Genomic DNA, 15,284 nt, shown 5'->3' with positions numbered 1-15,284 from the left:
AGTGGAATTAAAATACAAAGTGAAAGGATATCAATGATAATATTCGCTGATGATACTGCCGTTCTCAGTGAAAGGGAAGGATTACAGGATATTTTGAATGGAATGAACGGTATAATGCGTACAAAAGATGTATTAAGAGTGAATCGAAAAACAACTGAAGTAATGAGCAGTAGCAGAAATGAGAATAGCGAGAAACTTAACATCGGGATTGGTGATAACGAAGTAGATGAAGTTAAGTAATTCTGCAACCTAGGCAGCAAAACATCCCATGACGTCTGAGCATGGTGGACATAAAAAGCAAAAAGGGCGTTCCATCCATGAGAGGTGTACTATTATCATACATAAACCTAAATTTGAGGAAGACATCTCTGAGAAAATGTGTTTGGAAGTCAGCACTGTACGTTAGTGTAACTTGGATGGTGGGAAAACCGCAAAATAATAGGATCAATGCCTTTAAACCTGGTGCTGCAGATGAATATTGAAAATGAATTGTATTGATAAATTAAGGAATGAAGAGGTTCTCTAGAGAATATTGGAGGAAAGGAGTGTATGGAAAACACTGACAAGAACAGAGGAAGGACGGTAGGGCAACTGCTAAGACAACACGAATAACTTCCATGGTGCTAGAGAAAGTTGTGGAGGATAAAAACTGTAGGCGAAGACATAGATTGGAATATATCCAGCAAATAATTGAGGATGCAGATAGGAAAAGATATTCTGGGATGAAGAGGTTGTCACAGGAGAGGAGTTGGTGGCGGGACGCATCAGATCAGTCAGAACTCTGATAACTAAAGAACAAGAAAATGAGTCGGAGTCAAGAGGTCATACAAGCTGCAGGTCGAGGGGAAAGTGAACACTTCAAAATACTTGGTTACGTGGATTAAAGTTCATTACACACACATTACACGTGACTCATAGTAATTCCATGAATAAAAATGTCACAGTCGCAACACAAACACAACTGTGTCCTGAATTCAAAAACCAGATACGAGTTTCTGAACGCACCCATTACGAAGGCAGCGTATCAAGTGTCCATAAGAAGTGTGAGAGAATCGTCAGAAAATGGCACGTTTTGTTACATCAGCACTTCATAAGATGCACCAGCGAATAACTGGGCGCCTATCCCCAACTCTCTCCACATTTTCTGTTACTTTTTAATATTTATTTATATGCAAACTGAAGCGAAGAAAGAAAGTTTATACCAGAACCAGAATTCGAAGCCTGGTCTCTTGCTCGCTAGGCAGATACGCAACCACTCTGCCACTCTGTCTCTATAGACTTGCACACATGCATGGATAAACCTAGCAAATTCCTTCTTCAACATTAATTCCTAATCACGTCTCAGGACATTTGGTATTCCCCTAAACCCAAACAGCATTGCAGAGGCTCTCAACTGTACAGGAATAGCACATCACCTTCGAACGAAACAGGGATCTATGATGTGTACAGCGTGGTCCATTGATAGTGACCGGGCCAAATATCTCACGAAATATGCATCAAACAAAAAAACTACAAAGAACGAAACTTGTCTAGCTTGAAGGGGGAAACCAGATGACGTAATGGTTGACCTGCAAGATGGCGCTGCCGTAGGTCAAACGGTTATCGACAGCGTTTTTTTTAAAATAGGAACCCCCATTTTTATTACATATTCGTGTAATACGTAAAGAAATATGAATGTTTTAGTTGGACCACTTTTTTCGCTTTGTGACAGATGGCGCTGTAATAGCCACAAACGTATACGTACATGGTATCACATGCCATTCCGCCAGTGTGGATGGTATTTGCTTTGTGATACATTACCCGTGTTAAAATGGACCGATTACTAATTGCGGAAAAGGTCGATATCGTGTTGATGTATGGCTATTGTGATTAAAATGCCCAACGGCCTTGTGTTATGTATGCTGCTCGGTATCCTGGATTACATCATCCAAGTGTCCGGACCGTTCGCCGGAAAGTTACGTTAATTAAGGAAACAGGAACTGTTCAACCACATGTGAAACGTCAACCACGACCTGAAAAAAATGATGATGCCCAAGTAGGTGTTTCAGCTGCTGTCGCGGCTAATCTGCACATCAGTAGCAGAAAAATTGCGCGAGAATCGGGAATCACAAAAACGTCGGTATTGAGAACGCTACATCAACATCGATTGCACCCGTAACATATTTCTATGCACCAGGAATTGCATGGTCACGGCTTTGAACGTCGTGTACAGTTCCTGGGCAGAATGTGGGAACATTACTGAAGGCGATCTACTCGCTGTTGTGCGGAATGTCGTTACACGTTTTGCCAAATGCATTGAGGTTGACGGACATAATTTTGAGCATTTATTGCATTAATGTAGTATTTACAGGTAATCGCGCTGTAACAGCATGCGTTCTCAGAAATGATAAGTTCACAAAGGTACTTGTATTACATTGGAACAACCGAAATAAAATGTTCAAACGTACCTACGTTCTATATTTTAATTTAAAAAAACTACCTGTTACCAACTGTTCGTCTAGAATTGTGAGCCATATGTTTGTGACTATTACAGCGCCATCTATCACAAAGCGAAAAAAGTGGTCCAACTAAAACATTCATATTTCTTTACGTACTACACGAATACGTAATAATATATGGAGGTTACTGTTAAAAAAAAAAAAACAGTTGATATCCGTTTGACCTATGGCAACGCCATCTAGTGGGCCAACCATAGCGCCATATGGTTTCCCCCATCAAGCTAGAGAAATTTCGTTCCTTGTAGTTTTTTCATTTGACGCTTATTTCGTGAGATATTTGGCCCGGTCACGATCAATGGACCACCCTGTATATGCCGACTGCAGCGGTAAATGATAAATAGTACTAATGATCTTATTTGAACCCAGGTCTCCGGCTGACTAGTCAGATGCGCTTACTGCTGCACTACCATGGCACAATGGCTTTGCACAACAGCACGGACTGTCGTAGCAAGGCTAGCAAGAAGTGGGCTTGCTAGAGTAATCGTTGCTGTTGCGCAAACCCATTGTGCCATGGTAGTGCAGCAGGAAGCGCGTCTGACTAGTGAGCACGAGACCTGGGTTCATATCAGCCGGCTTTCGGCGGTGGTCGCGTGCGGACCGGCTCCGCGGGCCGCACAGTAAACCGCAGTTGTTTACTTCAGCGTCGCGGTATTTCCTGTTGTGTAGCATCAATTATCACTGCACCTCTCGGCGCACAGTTATCGCCGAGCGACACTTTAAGTAACCTTCCAAGCCGGACATGCACGACCACGCCCTTATGACATTGAACAATTGATTCACGAAGATCTATGTCTGGACCCCCTGGAAGTGATAGATATTCACTTCTCTGGCACTGGCATTATCGCTTATATTACGTTGACGACGGAGAAAGCATGTGCTGAGGTAGTTCGACAACACGCACACGGACTCAAGGTCAAGCATTCTGACGGGTTTATTGGAGAGGTAACGATAGATCGGGTCTTTGAGCTACTCTTCGAAGTGCCACAAGACGTGGTCTTCGAAGCTTTCCCATCCTACGGCAATGTTGTGGGGTACATCGCAGAAAAACGGCAGATGTTCACGACATACCATGTGTTGAATGGTGTCCACCAAATCAAAATCGAACTCTCCAAACGTGTACCATCCTACCTGCTGATAGGTGGCGTGCGAGCCATCGTTATACAACCGTGAACGAGTGCCGGTTGCGGACAAGAGGACCATGTTCGGTCAGACTGTCTCCGCCGACGTTTGCTCCGAGTCCCGACCGGTGACGCAGCTCCCAAAGCGACTATCATTTCTTTAGCAAACAGTTACGCCACCACCGTACGTAGCCCCGATGTGTCACTTCACTAATCGCCTGTTCTCCCTCCGGTTCTCCCCACTGGAAACGGCGGTTCTGACACCATCTCCTCCGACGGCTACTACACCACCAACTCTGCAGAGCTCGATGGCTAGCCCGTCTGTTGCGATGGACATCGATGCGAGTTAGGTGCCTACCTCTGTTTTTCATCACACGGGCGTGATCTCGGGTTAAACGTCCACATTCTGATACAAAACAGCACTTCAGAAAGCAATGGTCGCCCCGAAAACGGAGGAAGAGAAGTCAAACGCCATCCGACGACACACTTCTTCCTGTGGTATCACAGGCAGTGGAGCGGATACGAGACAGTGATCTCGCTTTGAGCGCTCTTCCGACAGGAGTAGCCGCTCCTGATGTCCCATCTGAGGAACGACCCCACCCGATAACGATGGATTGCACGGAGGGAGAGACCCTGGACCCCGATAAGGCAACTTCACCACAACTCGTCCTCGATGAGTACGACCGTAGCTTGAAACCTGTTCTAATCTCCTGGGCTGCTGACGTCAAAGATGGAGCACATCACGATCGTGGCCCGCCCGTCAGGATATAGTGACTGCGTCGGATGTTACACGCCGGCCGGACATCTCTTCCAGAACATTTGTGCTAATGATGGGAGCACGCCCACAACACTACCTCATCGCGACGATGAATATGGCCACCATTAGGGATTCCCACAAACTGACAAAGTTCAGAGAGACCATTTACAGCTGCTGATGTCAACACTGACCTCCTACAGGACATGATCGCCGCTAATTTCTACGCCCACACTGGCTCCACGGCACACATCTCCCATGCTTCTGACAATGGTAGTGGAGTCGCCATCCTCCTCCGTTCTGGACTCCCAATTGAAGATGTGGTATACCTTGGTAATGCTAGGGGCACGGCTCTCACGCTGTTCGGCGTCCGCATCTTCAATGTATATGCACCATCCGGCTCCAGTCGACGTCGTGACCGACACACCTTCTTTGCTAACGAGGTAAAGCCGCTTTTTGAGGGTCCCCTGGATGAAATGGCCCTCGCTGGCGATTTCAACTCAACACAAAGGCCTGCTGACCACCTTCCCGTGAGCGGCCCTCTCCGTCATCATCGACAGACTTCAGCTTGTTGACACATGGACAAAGATTCATGACACCTGTGCAGGTTTCACGTACTATACGGCGCATTTTTCCAGTCGCCTCAACTGTATATACTTCACACGTTCCCATGCTACCAACACTCGACATGCCGAACTACGGCCTCTGGTTTTCTTTCACCACGACGTCTACATCTGCCATGTCGTCCTCTCCCGCCAATAGGTGTCTCAGCCACTACCTCACCGATTCGGAAGGACATCGATACACTACACAATGCGCCATTGGTCACGCTTTCTATTCTCATTTCCGCCGTCTGTACGCTGCCGTCCGATATTTCCCGGCCTTAATTGAGGATGTAGCAGCACTGACTGTCAGCACCATGCCAGAGGATGTTTCTCAAGAACTTCAGGAACAAGTGACCTCCGACGAAGTCCTAGACACTGTCAAGGTGGCAGCTGCCAACAAGTCCCCTGGGGCTGACGGCCTCCCCTCCGTATTTTACAAGTGTTCTAGTTATCTTTTGGTACCTACTTGGACGTCCATCTGAACTGATGTCACCCACGACGACGATCCCAGACACTTTCCCTGATGGGCTCATCATCCTGGTTTAAGCCACATAGGCGATCACGGATCTGTGATTACTGGCCCATCACTCTACTCAACAGTGACATGAACATTTTTACCCATTTGTTGACCTCACGACTCAAGAGGGCAGCAAGATACGTCACCCCCTTTGATCAGACTTCCCTGGGCGGCGACAACAACATCCATGCGGCCCATTGCCGTTACAGCGACATGATCACGCTCGCCCGGTCGCAACATTTACTTGGCCCATTAGCATCGCTTGACTTCTGTCAGGTATTCGACCGTGTCGACCATACCTTTCTGAAATCGGTCCGCCAACACATGGATTTTGGGCTCGTATAGTAACAGTGGTAATGCGGCTCTTGAGCAGGGCGACTTCAAAAATACTTTGTAACGGTCGTCTCACTGCGCCTCTACCGACAGAGCGTTCTGTCCGACAGGTTTGGCGTTAGAGCCCCTACTCCAGGGGCTTCGCCAACAATAGGCAGGCATGACATCGCATGGGCACCGCTTCTGTTGTACAGCCTATGCTGACGATCTCGTCCTCTACCTCCGCAAAGAAGACGGCGTTCGCGCGGCTCTGACTTGGGTGGCGACATATGGGGAGGTATCGTGTATTTCTCTTAACATTTCCAAATCGAAGGTTCTGCTCATTGGTGAGGATCTAACTGAGAGATATGTCGCTCCTCTAGGTGTGGCCACCTGCGTCCACTGTTTGGGCACTGATTTTATGAATGACCTCTGCCGTTCAGCGGCCACCAGCATTACACGTCTCGTCCAAACGATCAGGGCTGGCCTCGTGGACCACCGGCGTAGATCCCTCGACACTCTGCAGCGTGCGCAATACGTGAATGTTTACCACCCCTCACGCGTCCCCCATGTGGCACAAGTGTTTCCGGTTCCGATTACCCTCGCTCGTCGTATGTTGATAGCGATGGAAGCCTTCGTCTGTATCGGGATTTTATTTAAGGTTCAGATTCCTCCCTTTCCCTCCCGCGGGAGCTTGGTGGAGTGGGCTTATTCCATGTGCAGTTTTTGTTGGCACACAACTGAAAATCTGGCGTCGCTGCCCGACGAGCCATACTGGACTGCTTTTGCATGAATACGCGCCAGTCTCCATGTCAGCCCCAGTCATGTCATCAGACATTCCGCCCTCCTTTTATCGCTTTCGGTGCTCCTTTCTTGAAGTAAGTTACGTCCTGCAATCCTTACCCCTTCCACGTATACTACAGGCAAGGACTGTACAAGGCACATTACAAATGTGTCGAACCCCAAAACCATCGAACACAAGTTTCCCTAGATGAGATGGTGTCGTGTATGGAGAGCGGTGCATGCTGATTATCTCGACACCAACGTTCAGTCCACTTGATATGTCACCGTCAATGGCACACAGGTCAACCAGTTTCGTTTGCACCGCATCCGCCTCGCTGACACACCCCTCTGTGTTCACTGTTGTGTGGAGGACACAGACGCTCATCGATTCTCATGTGGTCCGTCGTCTGACGTCTGGAGGCTCGCGCAGCGTATCTTGGCGTTCCTTACCCTACAGACACCTGCTCGGATCACTTTCCTGACGCTTTTATTCCCGTATGTGATTCATTAAATCGCAACAAAAACTAACGCTGTGAGCTGGATACACGGTCACACGATCTGCTAGCTGTTTGGCCCCGATGAGAAATCGGAACTAGGTTATTGGACGTATCTTAGCGATCGACACTGTGCACTTGTTCGCAACTCCAGATGCAAACAGTTCTTTTCCAGTTTTGTACGGGGCGCCTTTCATGACCCGCCTTCCATCTGGAACGTCCAAGCCATGTCAGCTTTTCTGCTGACATGATGTTCTGAACGCACTACAAACGGAATCTCCATTAAAATTTTGAGAAGACACGTTGGGATATTCCACCAATCGGGAGGCGCTAGCGACTCCTGAAATTCTGATACATCGACTAAAATAATACAAAAATTTAATAAATAAAATAATAAAAAAAAATAAAAAACAAAACATCCCATTCTTGGCACAGCTCTTCAATTACCGCTACACTCTGCATATATACATCACAGATGTTTGAGACTTGAGGAGGTTTCAGGAACCACATAGTTTCATCTGATTAATTATATTAACTTTTGGTTTTCTCATCTCAATCAGACTGTTCTCTACCATAAGCAGCCATTTATGACTTCAAATGTTAGTTTTAATTATTGCTGTGTTACTCTAATTATCTCTCTTCTGCGATTTTCTAAGGCAATATTCAGTCTGCAGCCTTTGCTAGCAATCCCCTGAGAGGACCGTTAGATCTTTTTGCTGCTAGCGGAAACCTGTCTTCACTAATGTCCAGGCCGTCAGTATGGTCGTTAACAAGAAACTACTCTGTCTTTGATCTTTCAGCGGCACTGCAAACTGCCAAGTTCCTAGCTTCTACAATTTATTTTAATAACTTCACCGGAGCATGCATCTTTGCAACAAACACACACACACACACACACACACACACACACACACACACACCGAAATGTAGAACATTCCTTATATTATCTATGTAATCTAGGCTACATAAATTTTGTATGTAAATGTTGTGCAAGTATACGTTATGTAAACTACCTACTATGCCCAGAGAAACTAATAACGGTTTAAAATCTGAGAGTTACACGGAGTGGGAAGCGCTTTGAAAGTGGAGTCGAGAGAGCGTAATAACGACGTTCGCTGAACTGGCGATGGCAAAACGCGTGGGAGACACAAAAGCTATAGTGAAGGACGTTCATTATTAAGTATCGGTGTGGAATGTAGCTTAAAGCGAGCGCTGACCGATGAAAAGCACTGCAGACAAGGCAGGGCAATAGCCTTTGTGAGAGAGATTGGATACATTTTGAGCAACGGAACATAGTGCAAGTGAAATTATACAAAATTTCATGCTCATAATTCATGGATGTACATATTTCCAAGAGCCACATAAGATGGATCTGCTTAAGATATTAAATTCAGCAAAACTTCTGTGTGATGAAAGCTTTAGAAAGTTACCACATTTTGCACGTTACAGTTTCATTTCTGCCACATACAAGGAATTACTACGAGATTATACACTAAGAATAGTCATCTCACAGAAACGTGTTGTACGAATAATACCTGCTGTAAATACTTGAACTACAATGGAGCAACTACTCATAAATTATGCATACTAACGACAGCAGCACAGTACATTCACTCTCGTTCAACGAGCCACAGTTTGATCAAAATTTTAAGATTCATAAATGTAACAGTATCAACCAAGAAGGGCATGCATTGTCCACCAACTATCCTCTTGACCGAAGCGAACATAGTACGCATCACTGTCTAACGACTTGCCCTATCAATTGAAAATATTGATAGAGAATTTAAAAAAGTTTGAAAGAGGAGTTGCGCTACATATACGAGAATGAACAACTTACATTTGTAAAGTTTAAGCCATGATCATCATAATAATGGACTAGCGCAAATAAAGACTGTGGAACATGTAAATAATTCAACTGAACTAATCTAACTTTCTGGCTGCTACAGAAACGTTAAAAACGATACACCACAAATTAAATATGTACCACTTGAGAACATATCGCGATTATACTGTAGAAAAGGAAAGTGCGAGATTCGTTTGGGGGTTAAAAATCGCGAGGGGTCGAGAGAGATGAAAGTACCAGCCTTTGCTTTCCGACCGAAAGTAGGCCATCATTAATGGCCGTAAAGTGGCTCGCAATTTACATCGCACTCCTGTCCACTTGATGGGCCTGTGACTTCCCTTTCCTCCAGGGAAAAGTCAACATTACTAGCCTGACCATAAATATATTCAGCAACCTCGAGGATTTCCTTTTCTTCAGAAATAAAAATTAAACTCCTACAGCTTTCTGCTATACTAGTGTGCTAACATGATGCCCCAGTTTGTCGCATATACATCGGATATCTAGTGGAGAACACGTAAAGCCTGCAAAATGAGTATCATCAAATTCGCTGCTGCACACAGTATTATTGCTTTTATTGACTGTTCTCAGTAATATATTTTACACATTACGATTCAAAACACACATTCCCATGAGTGATCGTTTAACTTTCTTTAAGCTGTAGACTTTTAATCTGTGTCCTGGAAGATGTCAGCAATCAGCTCAAAATCTCAAACAGTGCACCACTCCACACAGAGTGAAATTTTGTGCAAATTCACCACTTTGAGAGCTTTTATTAGGACCGTAACTATCGCGTTATCCACTTTACTCATCGCACAAAAAATTTAAAGGTTATTTCTTAAATTGGTGACCTGCTCACAATTAGTTTTGGATGGTTAGGGGAAATTCTGAATTGCGTAGTTTGATACACGTAAAGATGGTATAAGTTTGTGCCCTAATGAAAATACGAGGTGACGTCTAATGTAACCAACGATTTCGCGGACTCACACATTTCCAAGATACAAGCGGGAAGAGGGAGGGAGGAAGGTAGCGAAAGAGAGAGAGAGAGAGAGAGAGAGAGAGAGAGAGATAGGAAGGACGGAAGGAAGGAAGGAAGGAAGGAGGAGGAGGAGGAAGTTCTGGCAGAGACAAGGACAGAGAGGTACAGAGACGTAAGGAGTGGTCCATGTAAGGTCGCCCAGCAGGAGGGCATGTCGGCAATTAGGGTGGGGTCGGTGTTGTAGGGACGACGTATGGCAGTCGCCGCCTTAGCTCTCAGCGACTGGGGCGGGAACACTGCTCTGCTGGAGACGGTCGTTCAGCGCGCCATCGGGCAGCTCAGCTTAGCATTGCGTCCCTGGTTCCTGGACCGGCGCCTCCCTGCTGGCGGAGCGCCAACACCGGCGGCCCGGCAAATCCCCAGGTAGCTGCAACTCAGGCCTCGCCGCTCGCTAGCAGCCCTGCACCGAATCGGGGCCATCCCTCTGCCGACCGTTATTGCACACCATCTATACTGCACATTCCTCTGAGCCTCGCTATTACCGACATTCACCGCTGCTCACCAAAACTGTCAGCATCGGCATCTGCACAAATACTCTACAAAACCACGCTAAAGTGCATGGCAGCGGGTTCTTAACGCTGTGTCACGTATTAGGCGTTCCTCCCATTACAGATGCATATGTAAAGCTGGAAGAATGCTGAATTACATTTAAGGGACAAAAAACAGGTACACCTGTTGTAGGGAAGCAGCCTACTCACGCCGTAGTAAATTCACAGCAGTCTTTCCATTGTGTGCCAGCCTAGTCCGATGTAACTAGCTCTGACGTCATAAATGTTGCGCAATACTTTAAAAATTAAGCAAATAACCTGAAACGGTTCTAGCATGTCAGGAGTAATACCAAATTAATATGTGTTGAATATCAGTTCGATAACTTTAACCATTTTCGAAATTTGGATGTTTTTCTGTAAAAGTCATTGGCGCAACAGAAAAGAGCTAGAGACTTAAAAATTTATATTTAGATTCCTGTTTCATAATAATTTAATAGAGACAGTACTTTGGATCTCCCAAACTAAGATTTTAGTTGAAATTCAATATTTTCTCGTTTTTGTCTTAAAAATTAAGGAAGCAAGATAGATTAAGTAGGCTAATAAATAAGGCTAGGATGTTTAAATTTAAGTAGAATGGAGATCCGCAATAACCATAAAGATGTGATAAGTTTCATTTGAATAACTATAAAACTATAGCGATAGCGTATCTCCAAAGGGCAAGTTCAGAGCTCGTCTACTGCGTGTAGTGCAATTAAATTAATTCTCTCGCCCAAAATAATTGACTTGGCCACGTCAAACGTTTATTATGATTACTTACCTGTGTGCTGAATGCACATTTAAATTGAGAGCTTCATCGGCCATCAGCAAAAGAAGCTATGATTTATTCAGTAACTTAATGTGGTGCATTACTAGCCCAGCGCCTAGTCGGGAGAGCCGATTTGATCAGGCGTTCCCTTGGCCGTCATCACCGCGGCTTTATATATAAGAACGCTGCGCGAGGAAGCAAGGCCCCAATTCTCTCCAGACGCTGAATAGCACACCATCTGTGTCGGGAGTGGCGTCGCGTCGGTATCATTGCTATAAACAGCCTCGGATGCCGTATTAAGTTACTCGGGATACGCGTAACCATGAAATCATTTTCGAGAGAAGTGTTAATTCTGGAATGACTTTAATTATCTATCTTCAGTTTGCGTATGTCGTATTTTCACGTGCCTCCGCGGGACAAACATTCTACCATTATTTAGCGTGGCGTTTGATGAACATTATCATCAAATTATGGCGAGCATTCACTTAAACATTTAATTTGAACAGTTATAGTTGCATCAGCGCATTAGACTCTGAACTGCTCTGTTAGTTAGATTGTGTGGATTCTTTTTTTTTTTATCTGTGACTTTCAGAATATACTGAACTATTTTTAGAAAATCGTTTTTGATTATGAATCCCAGACAATCTCCTAATTCCTCGGAGCTATAAGCTGCAGCTATAAGTGTGTTTCTCAGATGAAGTGGGCACTAGGAATTCTAATTACAGGCTTCACTTTCTGGTTGCCAATATTGTAGTTAGAGAGCCAGTGTTGAGAACGGCAAAACAACAGCATAAATAATAGAACACTTATATAACAATTAATTCCACCCGCCGCCCCACATATGGTTAATCGGCCGTGAAGTGTTTCATCATTCAAACATTTATACAACAGTAAAAATTCCACCCACCGCCCCACACTGTCTAAAATCGTGTAGGGCCCCCGCGGGCACGCAAACGCGCCGCAACACGACGTGGCGTGGACTCGTCTAATGTCAGAAGTAGCGCTGGAGAGAACTGACGCCACGAATCCTGCAGGGCTGTCCATAAATCGGTAAGAGTACGAGGGGGTCGGGATTTCTTCTGAACAACACGCTCGAAGGAATCCCTGGTATACCCGATTATGTTCATGTCCAGGGAATTTGGTCGCCAGCAGAAGTGTGTAAACTCAGAATAGTGTTCCTGGAGCCACTCTGTAGCAATTGTGGACGTGTGGGGTGTCGCACTGCCATGCTTGAACTGCCCAAGTCCATCGGAATGCACAATACACATGAGTGGATGCAGGTGACCAGACATCTACATCAGCAGCTACAAGGATGCTCTGCAAACCACATTTAAGTGCCTGACAGAGGGATCATCGAGCTACCTCCACAATTCTCTATTATTCCATTCTCGTATAAAGCGCGGAAAACCGAGCACGTATGACTTTCCGTACGAGCTGTGATGTTTTCTCATGGTGATCGTTTCTCCCTATGTAGGTCGGCGCCAACAAAATATTTGCGCATTCGGAGGAGAAAGTTTATGATTGGAATTTTGTGACAAGATTCTTAAGCAACGAAAGACGCCTTTGTTTTAATGATATTCATCCCATATGCTGTAACACTTCAGTGACACTCTTTCTCATATTTCACAATAATACAAAACGTGCTGCCCTTCTTTGAACTTTTTCGATGTACCCCGTCAATCCTATCTGGTAAGGATCCCATAGCACCCAGCTGTATTCTAAATGAGGACGGACAAGCGCAGTGTAGGCAGTCACCTCAGTAGATGTGTTACATTTTCTAAGTGTCCAGCCAATAAAGCGCAGACTTTGGTTAACCTGCCCATAACAGTTTCTACGTATTCCTTCCAATTTAAATTGATCGTAATTGTAATTCCTACGTATTTAGTCGAATTTACGGCCTTTATATTTGACTGATTTATCGTGTAACCGAAGTTTAACGAACTCCTTTTAGCACTCACGTGGATAACCTCACACTTTTCGTTATTTATGGTCAACTACCAACGACAGTGTCATCTGCAAACAACCTAATACGGCTGATTAGATTGTCTCCCAAACCGTTTACACACTGTAGATAAGGAGCAGCAAAGGGCCTATAGCATTACCTTGGGGAACGCCAAAAATCACTTCTGTTTTAGTCGACAGTGTCAAAAGTCTTACGGAAACCCAGACATTCGGAATCAGTTTTAAATCCCTTGTCAACAACACTCAACACTTCATGCGAGTAAAGAGCTAATTGTGTTTCACAAGAACGATGTTTTCTAAATCCTTGTTGACTGTGTGTCAATAGACCATTTTGTTCGAGCTGATTCATAATGTTGGAACACAATCGTGCTGCATATTGCTGCATATTGACGTTAATGATATGGGCTTGTAATTTAGTGGATTACTCCTACTACCTTTCTTGAATATTGGTGTGACCTGTGCAACTTTCCAGTCTTTGAGTACGGATCTTTCGTCTAGCGAACGGTTGTATATGATTGCTAAGTATGGAGCTAATGCATCAACATACTCTGGAAGGAACGTAATTCGTATACAGTCTGGACCAGAAGACTTGCTTTTACTAAGTGATTTAAGGTGGCTCTGAGCACTATGGGACTCAACTGCTGTGGTCATAAGTCCCCTAGAACTTAGAACTACTTAAACCTAACTAGCCTAAGGACATCACACACATCCATGCCCGAGGCAGGATTCGAACCTGCGACCGTAGTGATTTAAGGTGCTACACTACTGTTAGGATATGTACTTCTACGTTAATCATGTGGGCAGCTGTTTTTGATTCTCATTCTGGATTGTTCACTACTTCGTTTTTTGTGGCAGGATGTTCACGTACGTGTCAACTGTCAGAGTGGTATATAGAAGTACCATGGGTCCCATATCACTCCAGCTACACACGCCCCACACCATTAAAGAGCCTCCACCGGTTGAACAGTCCCTTGATGACATACAGGGTCCATGGGTTCATGAGGTTGTCTCCATACCCGTTCACGTTCATCAGCTCGATACAGTTTGAAACGAGACTCGTCCTACCAGACAACATGTTTCCAGTCATCAACAGGTGAGGATTAAGGCTTCGTGTCGTGCAGGCATCAAGTGTACACGAGTGGGTCTTCGGCTCCGAAAGCCCATATCGATGATGTTTCATTGCTGACACTTGTTGATAGCACAGCATTGAATCTGCAGGAATTAGCGGAAGGGCTACGTATCTCTCACGTTGAACGATTCTCTTCAGTCGTCGTTGGTCCCGTTCTTGCTGGGTCTTTTTCCTGCCACAACGATGTCGGAGATTTGATGCTTTACCAGATTCCTGATGTTCACGGCACAATCATGAAATTGTCGCACGTGAAAGTGCCCACTTCATCGTCATCTCGGAAATGCTCAAATTCACTTAAATCTTGACTATCTGCCATTGTCGCAGCAGTAACCAATCTAACAACTGCGCAAGACACTTGCTGTCTTACACAGGCGTTGCCGAACGCAGAGCCATATTTTACTCATTTATATATCTCCGTATTTGAATACGCATGTATATACTAGTTTCTTTGGCGTTTCAGTGTATGTCCGTGTGCATGTTCTCCATATTGATACGCATGCAGCAGGATGCTTACAGTATGTTCCAAAGCACCGAGCAAAAGGAGGGGATGATTTGGGGATCATACCTCGGGTACTATTGATGACAGGAAGGTACAGTCAAGTATTTTGGATAGCACTTGGGGTAGAAACCATTTGCATACTCAACTGAAGAATCGTCTTAGTGTTACTGTCCTGCAATAGGGACTCAAAGTACAAATATTACACACTTCCTCCTCCTTGGGCAAATGGACGTAATCGGTTGGCTCCTTTTGCATTTGGTGGGCTACGTCGGTCTTTAGAGGATTTACGGAGCCACCATTAGTTCATGAACGCTTCCAAAGAACCTGAGGAAAGGGTTTCTTTTATCGATTTTTCATTCCAAAACCAAACCGCTGGTTCCAAAACGGCTATGCGTAGAAGATGGCTGTAATTTGTACGATGTAGTCCAATGATCTATATTT

The sequence above is a fragment of the Schistocerca americana genome, chromosome 6, assembly GCF_021461395.2.
Source record: "Schistocerca americana isolate TAMUIC-IGC-003095 chromosome 6, iqSchAmer2.1, whole genome shotgun sequence".
Taxonomy (NCBI): domain Eukaryota; kingdom Metazoa; phylum Arthropoda; class Insecta; order Orthoptera; family Acrididae; genus Schistocerca; species Schistocerca americana.
This window is presented reverse-complemented; position numbering follows the sequence as displayed.